Below are 11,642 nucleotides of genomic sequence, written 5' to 3'. Positions count from 1 at the left end.
ATATATTTGAAGTAGTAACTTGGTACCTAAATTTAGAATCGTAAAATAAAAATGAATTTGTATGTAATTAAATCCCTAATTCTTTTCCAACTTATTACATACTTATATTACTTAATAAAAAAATAATAAATAAACTGTTTATTAAGTGAAAATTTTTGTGCTTCAATGGAACAGCAAATTAAAAAAATATCAACTCTGCAGAAATCATGTAACTTGTAAGGAATTCTAGAACAAATTACTGTAAAAGGTACTGGCATCCTGGTTGAAGCATCCGTAAAGTCCATTTTTACAGTAAAATTTTACGCTGTAATTTTTACTGTAATATTTATTAAATTCCAGTGATTCAGATTTTTCACAATAATTATTACTGTAAAAATTACAGTATATCAGATTTTTTGATCCGTAAAATTTGAACGGCAAAATATTTACATCTTGTTTTCCTTGTTATTCGTATGAAATTTTAAAAAAAATATTAAGAGATTTAATAAATTTTTCTTATCTCTGCATACAATTTAAAGTAATAAGGCTATTAAAATTATAAGTTACTTTTAGAAGCTCATCCAAAACTACTACTATGGAAACTAAATTTCAGTAAATGCAGTTACTCAGAGATTTAAATTGCTTTGCTGCGTATTAATTCTTGTTTTTTGAGAGACATAACAAGCTATAGTTTGTCTAAAGTAAGAACTCCCCCAGTCATTCGTCTGGATCCGTGGCTGTGACTATGGTAATGGGATATAACTACTTAAAGTAGGGGTGTGGGATAATCTTTAAGGACAAGTTTTGGTTTGGGTCGGCTAGAGAAAGGTAATCTTTTTCTCCTGTCTATTGTGTTAGAGGGAAGAGAAGCTACCCACCCTAAAATGCACTATTCTTGTTTCCATAGCAGCAAACGGTCTCAGACTTTTTGGTGGATGGAGTTCTTACAGTAGACTAACTATAAGTTGAATTTGCTCAGAGATAAAAGTTTGTTTGTTTGAACTATTTCATTTGAAAACCAATGAAAAAAAGAAAAACGTAAGTTTTGACTCAAATATTCAGCTTGTTTTCAAAAAAAATTTACACGCCATTGTCAGATTATTTTATTGTTACTAAGGCATAAAAATACTTAAGGCATGCAATATGTAATATTGAGCACATCAGTAATCAATTTAGATTAGCAATACGATTACTGTTTGTCCAAGTGAAATAGAATAAAAGTTTATAAAAAAAATCTATAAAATTAAAAATCAATGGCACTGCACTGAGAAGAAAATTCTGATAAATTTATCGTATTCTACGGAAATGACATTTCTGATTTAAAAAATAATCATAATACTAGTTAATAAAATCAAATTTTTATGGTATTTAACAATTCAAAAGGTCATTTTTCCTCATTTATATTGTACGCATTTATGTGACAAAGGCTTACAGGAAATTCTGGTATTCAAAATTATAGTTCTTACCACGCATACAATACTGAAGAGTAAATTTAACTGAATAAATGGTTTTTATGTCATGCACTAAGGTATCCTGATAAAACTACCAAAGTTACAACACTTACCACATTCCTTCACACATAATAAAACCATGTTTACCCATTTTACCAAAATCATTACCAAAGCACTTCGGTTGAAATTCCCGAGTTTTTTCGTTTTCCAATAGAGTCAAAATTGTGGTAAATTTTATTCTGGAAGTTTCTCAGTGTAAGTAAAACTGAAATTTCATTTTGCTTGTATTGAAATTTTTCAAAAATTACTAAACAGTTTAATGAGTTCTTAAATTTGATTCACTCTAAACATTTTACTTATACAATTTTCACAATTGTTTTTATTCGCTTTAACTTTTTTCTATCTCTTCAAATTAAAAAATCTTAATGGCCGCAGACGTCACTTCTGTTTAGAGCTTTTAACTCAACGTTATATTTATGTTGCTTTATGTTATTATATTATGCTTTATGCTCAGTGTTATGTTGCTTTAATGAGTTCTTAAATTTGATTCACTCTAAACACTTTACTTATAAAATTTTCACAATTGTTTTAAATCGCTATAACTCTTTTCTAACTCTTCAAATTAAAAAATCTTAAGGGCCGCCGACGTCACTTCTGTTTAGAGCTTTTAACATAACGTTATATTTATGTTGCTCAACAAAAACTATAAAACTTATAAAGCGCGATGGCTCAGGTTATAGAGCGTTCGCCTTCCAATGAGGCTAACCGGATTCGAATCCAAGTCAATAGGAATTCCGCATCCGGCTTGCACCAACCACAGTGATGACGTGAAATATCCTCAGTGGTAGACGGATGATGGGTTAGAGTCTCCTTGCAGTCAGGGTAACCGTGGGAGGTTCTCGTGATCTTCCTCTCCATGTAACGCAAATGCGGGTTATATCCATCAAAAAGTCCCCCAAGAAGGCAAATTTATCCCAATATTCGATCGAGGATTTCCCTTGCCTTCTAAATTGGGTTCAAAATCACAAGGGTACGGAGTTGAAGGTTAATAGTCGTAAACCCATAAATAGGGTCCGCTGTTTAACGACTGTTTTACATGTATCAAAAAAATACTAACGTGTGTGAAAAGTACCATATTTACTGATAAACTTAACACAAAGTATTATCGATTTACTTTATTTTTTTGAAAATTTCAAGTTGTCTGAAATGCAATTTTAAGTGCCTTGCTCTTTGAAAATATTTTCTCACATTTTTTGTATACTTTTCATTTTGCTTTGCTGCTTAAAATCTATTAGACTTAGAAACTTGGGATTACGAAGGCATGCAGGAATAAGAATAGGAAGTACGGTAGCATAAAAATTTTTTATATTAGACAATTGGTTAGAGATTTATTAACTGTTAAACTTGTAATACAAAGAATTCAATTATGTGCTAAAATGCAACAACAGAGTTGAATTTTCACGTACTTATAAGACTAATAGCGGAGCTTCTTAAATAAAAGAAGAGTAATAAAAGAAATTAAATGAGATTAAGATGACGGAATTTATCAAATATTTTATTTTGTTCTTACACAACTACTAACTATCGATGTATGGTTAAAAAAACAGTATGGTTAAAAAAACATGAATACAAAACTAAATGGTTTCTTAACCATTTACAAGTAGCGGGGTTTCAAAACTGCAATACAATTTTTTAAGTGGACATTAGATCTAGGCTTTTTGTTAGGTGATGAGCATTGGAGGTAGATTATGATGAGGCTCGAATCCCCATTCAGTCGGTCAAAAGTTAAACAGATTTGTCCTCTCGGCTATAATGTGTATCCTACTGCAAGTGACTTCATTAGTGGGCTTAGTTGGTGCGTAAAATTTCTAGTTATTTAACCTTATTGCAGAAAATTGATTGATAAATGGTTTTTCCCACAGTTAACAGTTTGAATACCATCTCATTTATGATTATTCGACTGTTTTGTTTGAATATGTTAAAATAAAAATTTTACGAATTGCTTTTTAATCATTGTTTCCGAGAAATTTCTGAAGGTATATTTTAAGTAGCAAGTCAATTGAACATATGATGAAATTGTCTGGAACTTACCTTAGATAAAAAATCGTAGTTTTTATATATATATATATTTTTTTTTACATATTTGTTCTCATTTTCTGTAGAAAACTCTGCAAACATTTTCTATATGTGACTCTTGCGTGCTTGATTGCGTCATATTTCTTTCAACGATTCCATAAATGCCTAGATTTACTGTGTGTTTTCTTTTGTTTGCTTTTCTTATTCATCTGTTAATATATGTGGCTTTCAAATTTAAATAAAAGACTTTCGGATGCATTTATATTTCCTAGATTTTGTAAGAAAAGACAAATTGCACTAATCGGGTTTTCATTTTTACGCAGCTTCTGAATAAAACTAAATGATTAATTACTCTTTCAAGATAAAAAAGCATTTTATTTAATGAAACCATCTAATGAAGTTCTTTAATGAAAAAAAGACTATTGTGAAATTCATGTTCTTCATTGTAAAAACAATTCATTATGTTATGTTTAATAATATGATATAATATGATTTGTTTACTGTCAATGAAATAATATAAAGTGGTATTTCGCCTAAAGTTTTCAAGATTTTTTATGACGTAAAATAAAAAAAATTCACGATCTTAACTTTAAAAAAAAATTAAAGATAAAAACTGTTTTTTAGCCTAAACTTTTTATATTTTTATAACAAAATAACTAAGTTCTTTGATTTCAATTTATTCCCACCTAATGCTAAGTATCATGCTTTTTAACAATTATTTAAAAAAATAAAAAGGTTCGCTTTTTAACATTCGATGATTAAGAAATGAAATAACAAATTCAATTAGCTATTAATATTTATTATATTTGGCTATTAATTTTCGTCAAACATTTTCTAAATCATTAATTTTTCTGTAGTCAGTAAGCAATCAGTATATTTTGCATTCAAGATAAGACACATCAAGATAATTTTATACGAAATACAGCTGACACCACAATGATTAGATCACAACTTAATTCCTGTCCACTTGGACTTATGAATGTCATTATTTTGCATAGCATATTTTAACGGGGTGTCTCAGAAATGAACACAAAGAAAAAAAATTCTGGTAAAATTACCATGACGATTTTGGTAAAGAAAACCATAACATTTGTCAATAAAACCAAAATACCCGGTATATTTCAAAAAATTTGGTTTATAGTTGCCACCATTTTTGGCGTTGGGATAAACTAAAAATTTTCACAGTGCATGTAGTTGTAATTTTTATTTACTTTCTTACTGTTGTCGTTTCATTTATTTGTTTGTTCATATTTCTTTGTTTGTTTATTGACAACGCATACTTTTATAAGCATAAGAATCAATCTAGCTTTATTCCATAAGCATTAAAAAAAAACAAGCACAGTTTTTAGTAATATTTTGCAAAAATTCTGCCATGCAATTGTTAATTAGTGAATATTATATAATTTTCTGTACAATACCTATAACTCTGTAATTAAAAATGTGTTTAACTTACCACAACACCAAAAATTGGTAGTACACCTAAATGCACCAGAAATATTTACAATGTATTTAAATCATTCATTTGGAAATTACTCCATTTATATAGTAACAATTAATAAAAATTATCAGTCTTATTACCACGTTTTTCAATGTAAAACTGAAACTCAAATCTAACCTAATAAACGGTTTTTATACCGTGCTCTAAGGTATTATGTAAAAAATGTTAAAATTTACCAGATTTTCCAAATTTTATCATATATTTAAAAACCATAATTTATTGTAAATTTTGCAAAAGTACATACCAAAGCACTTTGGTAGAAATTACCGAAATCTCTTGATGTCCCCACACATCACAAATTTGACCTTGTACTGGTAGTTTTGACCATACTTTTTTCTTCTTCTCAGTGTTATAATGACATAGTTTCAGAGAACATTTCTCAGTTACATTCCAATATCTGAAACTATCAACCTGATCATTTTGTGAATATTTCAGTTTCTATGATTGCGTAGTTGCGTATAGAAATGGAAAATAGAGCAATTCTAGCGAGGAAAAGCAGATCAACATGATACAGGATAAATCTTGTTCTAAGTATCTTGTTGATGAAGATGAGTCACATAGAAAAGTTTGTGGATAATGAGTAATATGTTATATCTTGCATATCTGAGGTCAATGACCTCTATATGGGAGATTTATAGAGAAATTGTATTTACAATTAAAAATTAATTAATTAAAAAAATGTAATATAAACAATCTAATAAAAATAATTACCAACTATAACTAATGTAACCAACTATATTGCATAAAAAGAATCAAAATGTAAAGCAGAAAACTGTATCCAAAGGTGAGAAAATTTTTATTTTGTTTAACAAAAGGAGTAATTTATGTTGATTTTTGCTTGGGAATTAAGTCTATTATTATTATTGTTAGTTTAAAATTTGAGGATCTTTTAATTTTCTAATAATAAATTTAATCAAATCACTGTTTATGATGCAAGGACATTTGATTTTTATTCGCTTCTCCAAATATTTTTATACGTTAGAAAAATTTATAAACATATTGTCCTATCACCTAAGAAAACTATCTACGTAAAAGACGTACTATAAAAGGAACCATTTAAAGCCTATACTGTTTTCCGTTTGTCAAACTATAATCATCTTCATATTTGGGATGGAAATATTGCCATTATTATAATTCTGTAACTTAACTTTTATTAAGAATTATACACTCTATAACAAAAGAATCAAAGAACCAAGAAGAATTTGTCCGATTGAAACGAAAATTAGTGGGTAGGAAGACAATGTACAGAATAGTATATGATTAAAATTTTAGAACAATTGAATAATTCATTGCAGAGTTACAGTAACAAGTTCAATAAGGTGTTGACCCGCCTCTAGCCTGAATATAAGCTGCCACACGGCGTGGCATAGACCGATAAAGATCCCGGGTGGTCTCTTGCGGTATTTCCTGCCAAATTCGATCCAATTGTCGAACGAGGTCATCAACATTCCGTGCTAGAAGCAATCGCCTTCCCATCATACCTCAGACATGCTCGATGGGAGAGAGATCTGGTGATCTGGCAGGCCAAGGAAGAGTTTGACAAGCTTGCAGATAGCTCATAGCAATACGTGCCGTATGTGGTTTGGCATTGCCCTGCTGATAAAGCCAGCCCAGGGCGCTGCGAAAGGAACGGTAGCAAAAGAGGTCTCAGGATGTCGTCGACGTACCGCTGTGCAGTAAGTGTACCTCTAATGACGACGAAAGGAGTCCGGCTGTCAAAGGAAATGACACTCCAGACCATAATGTTGAAGGCCGGTGTGGCATGCAATAGTGAAGGCAGGATCCCCCCTCTGCCCTGTGCGTCTCCAAACACGTCTTCGATGATCGTCAGGACACAGTTGGAAGCGGGATTCGTCGCTAAAAACTATACGTCCCCAGTCGGCATCATTCCCGCCTGATCTATTCAAAACATTCATTCAAACGAAATTTCAAAGCAATTGGATGATTGCTTCTTGGTGGTTCGATTTTTTTGTTATAGAGTGTAGATGATTGTTTTACCACATTATAACTTAGATCATAATTCTATATATTTGTAAATCAAAGCAGTAAATATGATTTCTTTTCTTGAAGAGAAAAAATATCTGCTGTGTTAAAAAAAAGATTGAAAAAATTGTATGCAGAATTAAAAATTAATAAAAACGATGCTTTAATTTTAATCTAAATGCTTTATTAAAACTTTGTGGTAGATATTATTAAATAATTAAATTACAGATAAGAAAAGTCGAGTTTTTCCTTCACAATAAAAGGTCAGAAAGAGGAGTAACATTATTACAAATTTAATCNTTTTTTTTTTTTTTTTTTTTTTTTTTTTTTTTTTTTTTTTAAAGAAATCACACAATTTATTATTTTAAGAATATATAGACATAGTTAAAAAATCTGTCTAGAACGAGTTGTTTTCCCTATATTTATTTTTTCAAAGTAGAGGGGGGGGGCTTCAAAAATAGGATTCGGTCAAAAAATAGTACGTTTATTCAGAGAAAGAGGGTTTTTTATTTCTTAGCTTAAAATATCATCTGCAATTGCTGTTTAGCATATTTGAAGTCACTTCATCGAATTATTATGATTGAGTCCTAGAATGTAAAGATTCAGTCGTTAGATCAAAAGTTGTTCAGGGTGGTCCGTTCATTTTTTACGCACTCTACAAAACTTTAATTCGGACCCCTTAAAATCTTAATTTTACTCTTTGCTCATTTTTCCATATCTCGAGAGGTGTTTACGTGAATTGAAAATTATTTTCACACAAGTATAAAGTTCGTTTATTCAAAAATAATTCCATGCAAAATATAACTAATAAATTTATATATTTTTTATTATTTCATTTAATAATGGTTCAAAAAACTTTTAAATTGCAAGATATACAACTTTTTACATCATTTTAAAGAAAATTTTAAGTGGTGAAATACAAAATTTGAGCGAAATCAATTAAATAGTCGTAAAATGTAAATTTGATTTCTCAGGAACTATTCGACAGATTTCGCTCAAATTTTGTATTTTGAGCTGTGGTGGCTCAGGGGATAGAGCGTTCGTCTTTCAATGAGGTGAACCGGGGTTAGATCCCAGTGATGGCTGGTCGATACGAAATCCGCCTCCGCCTTTCACCGACCACAACGCTGACTAGAAAATTTCTTCACTGGTAGACGGATCATGGGTGAGAGTCTCTTTGACGTCAGGCTAACCGAGGGAAGTTCTCGTGGTCTTCCTCTCCATTAACTCAAGTGCGAGTTAGTTCCATCAAAAAGTCCTCCACGAAGTCAAATTTCTCCCAATACTTGATGCAGGAGTTCCCTTGTCTTCTGGATTGAGTTCAAAATTACAAGGCTACGGAGTTGAGCATTAATAGCTGTCAGCCCAAAATTTGGGTCCGCTGTTCAATAACGGTTATAAAATAAATAAAAAAAAATTAAAAAGAATTGTATTTTGCTATTTAAAATTGCATTATTTAAAATGAAATTTTATCAAGATGCATGAGATGTAGAAGACATGAAGTCAAAAGATTACAAGCAATACACCTTATCCGAAGATCGAGGCAGAGATGCGAATTCTTTCGAAATTGTTGGTTACGATTTTAGCCAACCCATTGATTTTGGCAAACAAGAGTCAAGCCTGGATCCTACTTTTCATCTGCTCTGTTTTCAGGACAGTTCAGTTGTTTTGACTTGTCTCACTGATTTTGTCTCTATCTTCTCAAGGTTTTTATACTTGGCTTCAGGAGATTTATAGCACGAAGAGGTCACCATTCCGTAATTTAGAGAGATAATGGTGGCAAAAATCTGTTGAAGACATATCGGAACGTTATTGAAAAGGAAAATGCTGTCAACAGGATCCAGAGAAAATTCTGCTATCTGCCGCGCCCTTGCGGGGGCGGTTTCGGGAACGCCTTGTACAGATGATTACGAAACTTTTACGGCCAATTTTAGAAAAATCATCTCTGAACTACGAAGAATTACTAAGTGCGTTGTGTTATTGTAAAGCTACTGTGAACTCAAGACCTCTCACTTAGGTAGGAGAATATTCAGATGATCTCATACCTTTAACACCGTCTATATTTTTAGGTGAAATTCCAGTTTCAGGAAAACCTGACTTATCATCTGGACAAAATTAATTTCATCAAGAGACAGGGGCGTATTCAGAGTTTACGAAACATCCTATGACACAACTTTAGATTAGAATACATACATCGTTCTTCGTGTTGAATGTCCCTGATCAACATGTATAGTGAAACAACCTGAAATAGGAGATATAGTTCTCATTGAATTCGAAAATAAATGAAAAGTAAAATGGCCTTCAGCTGGTGTAATCGAAACATATCCCTGGAAAGACGGAAATAATTAATTTGTCCGATCAAAAGACTATTAGCTGTGGAAATAACAGATTTGGAGACAGATTATTCAACCGTTACTTCAACATTTAGAAAAAAGAATTTTATTCCAGAAAAACCAAAAGGAAATTCCTGAGTTAACAAAATAGTTCTGTTCCTGAGTTAACAAAAGATCTTGAACCTATGCTCCCCAGATGCGTATACCGGGTTAAACTCCCATCTAGATTTATTACTTGAACTCTGAATTGTGAACTTTTGTTTTGTACTTTTTGTTTAATATTTTAATTTAATATTTTCAACATTACTGCATTTGGATGATTAATATTTATTTTGATTAATTTAATCTATATCATTCATCAAAATGTAAGATAATAGTTTGAAAGCAGCTTTAAATGCCACTCATATTTAAAATTTTACTTCATAAATTTGTAGGTTGGCAACTATATTTTGTTTGTAGTTAATTATAATTCTTCAATAAAGATGTCAATGTATCTATAGACGTGAGGTTGTTTCATTCATTAGTTTATTAGGAGAAAGGAGAACTGTTAGTTCTTGCGAATTCTCAACATTTCTATAAACAAAATAATTACGTGGTTCCAGGTAACCTTAAAAAAGGAGCCTTACTCAAAAATATTAATCAGATGACGTAGTCTGCTTATTCTAGCACAATCAAGTTGATCTAACAGATAACTTGGGATAACGAATAAAAAATAATTAAACATTGCAGAATATGTAATAAACAATTTTTTTTATTAAAGCTATAAGCTATAAGTTGTCTTTAAAATATTTGACAAAACTGAATCATCTATGGCTTATTTTTAAACAATGGCTTCCACTAAATCAATGAGAAAATTCTTTTTTTTAAATTTCTCCGAATTTTCAAATCTGATTAAAAATTGAAAATTGTGGTTCGTAAAAAGTATGCAATTGTACTCCTTTACCTTAATGTTGAATTTCGAATTCTTAGAGTCTATCGTTTACCCGCAATCCGATATATATATATATATATATATATATATATATAATAATAATTTTTCCATTACCATTATTTACTCAATTATGAAAAACAATATTTATTAATTGTTTCAAATAAATGCGATTTACCAATTTTATGTCAAATTTATGTGTCAAATTCATGTTTAAAGATAAGATTTTTTTATTATCCTCAAGCCGCAATTATGAACAACATTATTTATCAACTGTTAGTTGTTTCAAAGAAATGTCATTCTCCAATTTATCTCANATATATATACCCCTCGATTCTAAACTTTAATCGAGAGCCATGTTAAGAATAGAATTTTTTCATTGGTTTGGAACTCACCTTAAATAAAAAGGACACTGCAGGCGATTTTTTTTCTTTCAAATATTTTAACGATTAATAATTGCTAGCTTATAAATTCCATGGAAGAAAGGGAGCTTTCGCTCATTTTATTTAATAGTTAATTACTTTTTAGCATTGGCGGATTGCATCACCAAATTAGTATGTCTAAAGTTATTTGAAGCTACGTATTTAGTTTGCTTTTAATTATGCTTTTTAAAACGTCAAACTGAAAGTAAGCAATGTAAAAACAACAGTAATTAAAATTAAAAAACAATAAGTCCTGCATTAAAAAGTAAAAATAATGAAGAAATAGTAATAACTCGTATAGGAGAAACGTAAGAGATTTGCTATACTTTTATTGACGTCAATGATGATTGATTAAATTTTTTATTCTGCAATAATTTCATTAAATACCTATGTACTAGAAAGCAAAATTAATAAATAAAAGATACTTATTCTTTTAAGGAAACCGTGAAAAATCGTCATACTATTATTGACTCCAATGAAGTATAAGTAATTTTGGTAATATGTACAAATCAAAGTTAAAAATAAGCTGCGTACAAAAAAAGAAAAATTAATGGCCACATGGTACTAATCCGTTTAAGAGAAGCGTAAAATATCGCCTAACAATTATTGACACCAATGATGCTTAGTTAATTTTGGTCATTATTATGAGAGCTTTATTTATAAAAAATCATTCAACTTACAAGCATTGCTATTTGTTTATGAACATTTAAGTGGTACTAAAAAATTATATTTGTGGCAAATAATTTATAAAATTTCCTTACATAGGCAAAAAAATTTTAGTGCTTAAAGATGACATTTTTAAGTGCGTTATTTTAAGTTAACTCGCAAAATGTTGGTAAACTAATGAAAAGCTTAATAAAAAAGAGAAAAAAAATAGTAACAAAGTTTAAAATGGAACAGTTAGCGACGTTATTTTGGTCAATCTCAAAAACTAAAATGAGTATTTCTCCAGCGTTAAATATTAAGCATAAG

Source organism: Parasteatoda tepidariorum, chromosome 7 (assembly GCF_043381705.1).
Source record: "Parasteatoda tepidariorum isolate YZ-2023 chromosome 7, CAS_Ptep_4.0, whole genome shotgun sequence".
Taxonomy (NCBI): domain Eukaryota; kingdom Metazoa; phylum Arthropoda; class Arachnida; order Araneae; family Theridiidae; genus Parasteatoda; species Parasteatoda tepidariorum.
This window is presented reverse-complemented; position numbering follows the sequence as displayed.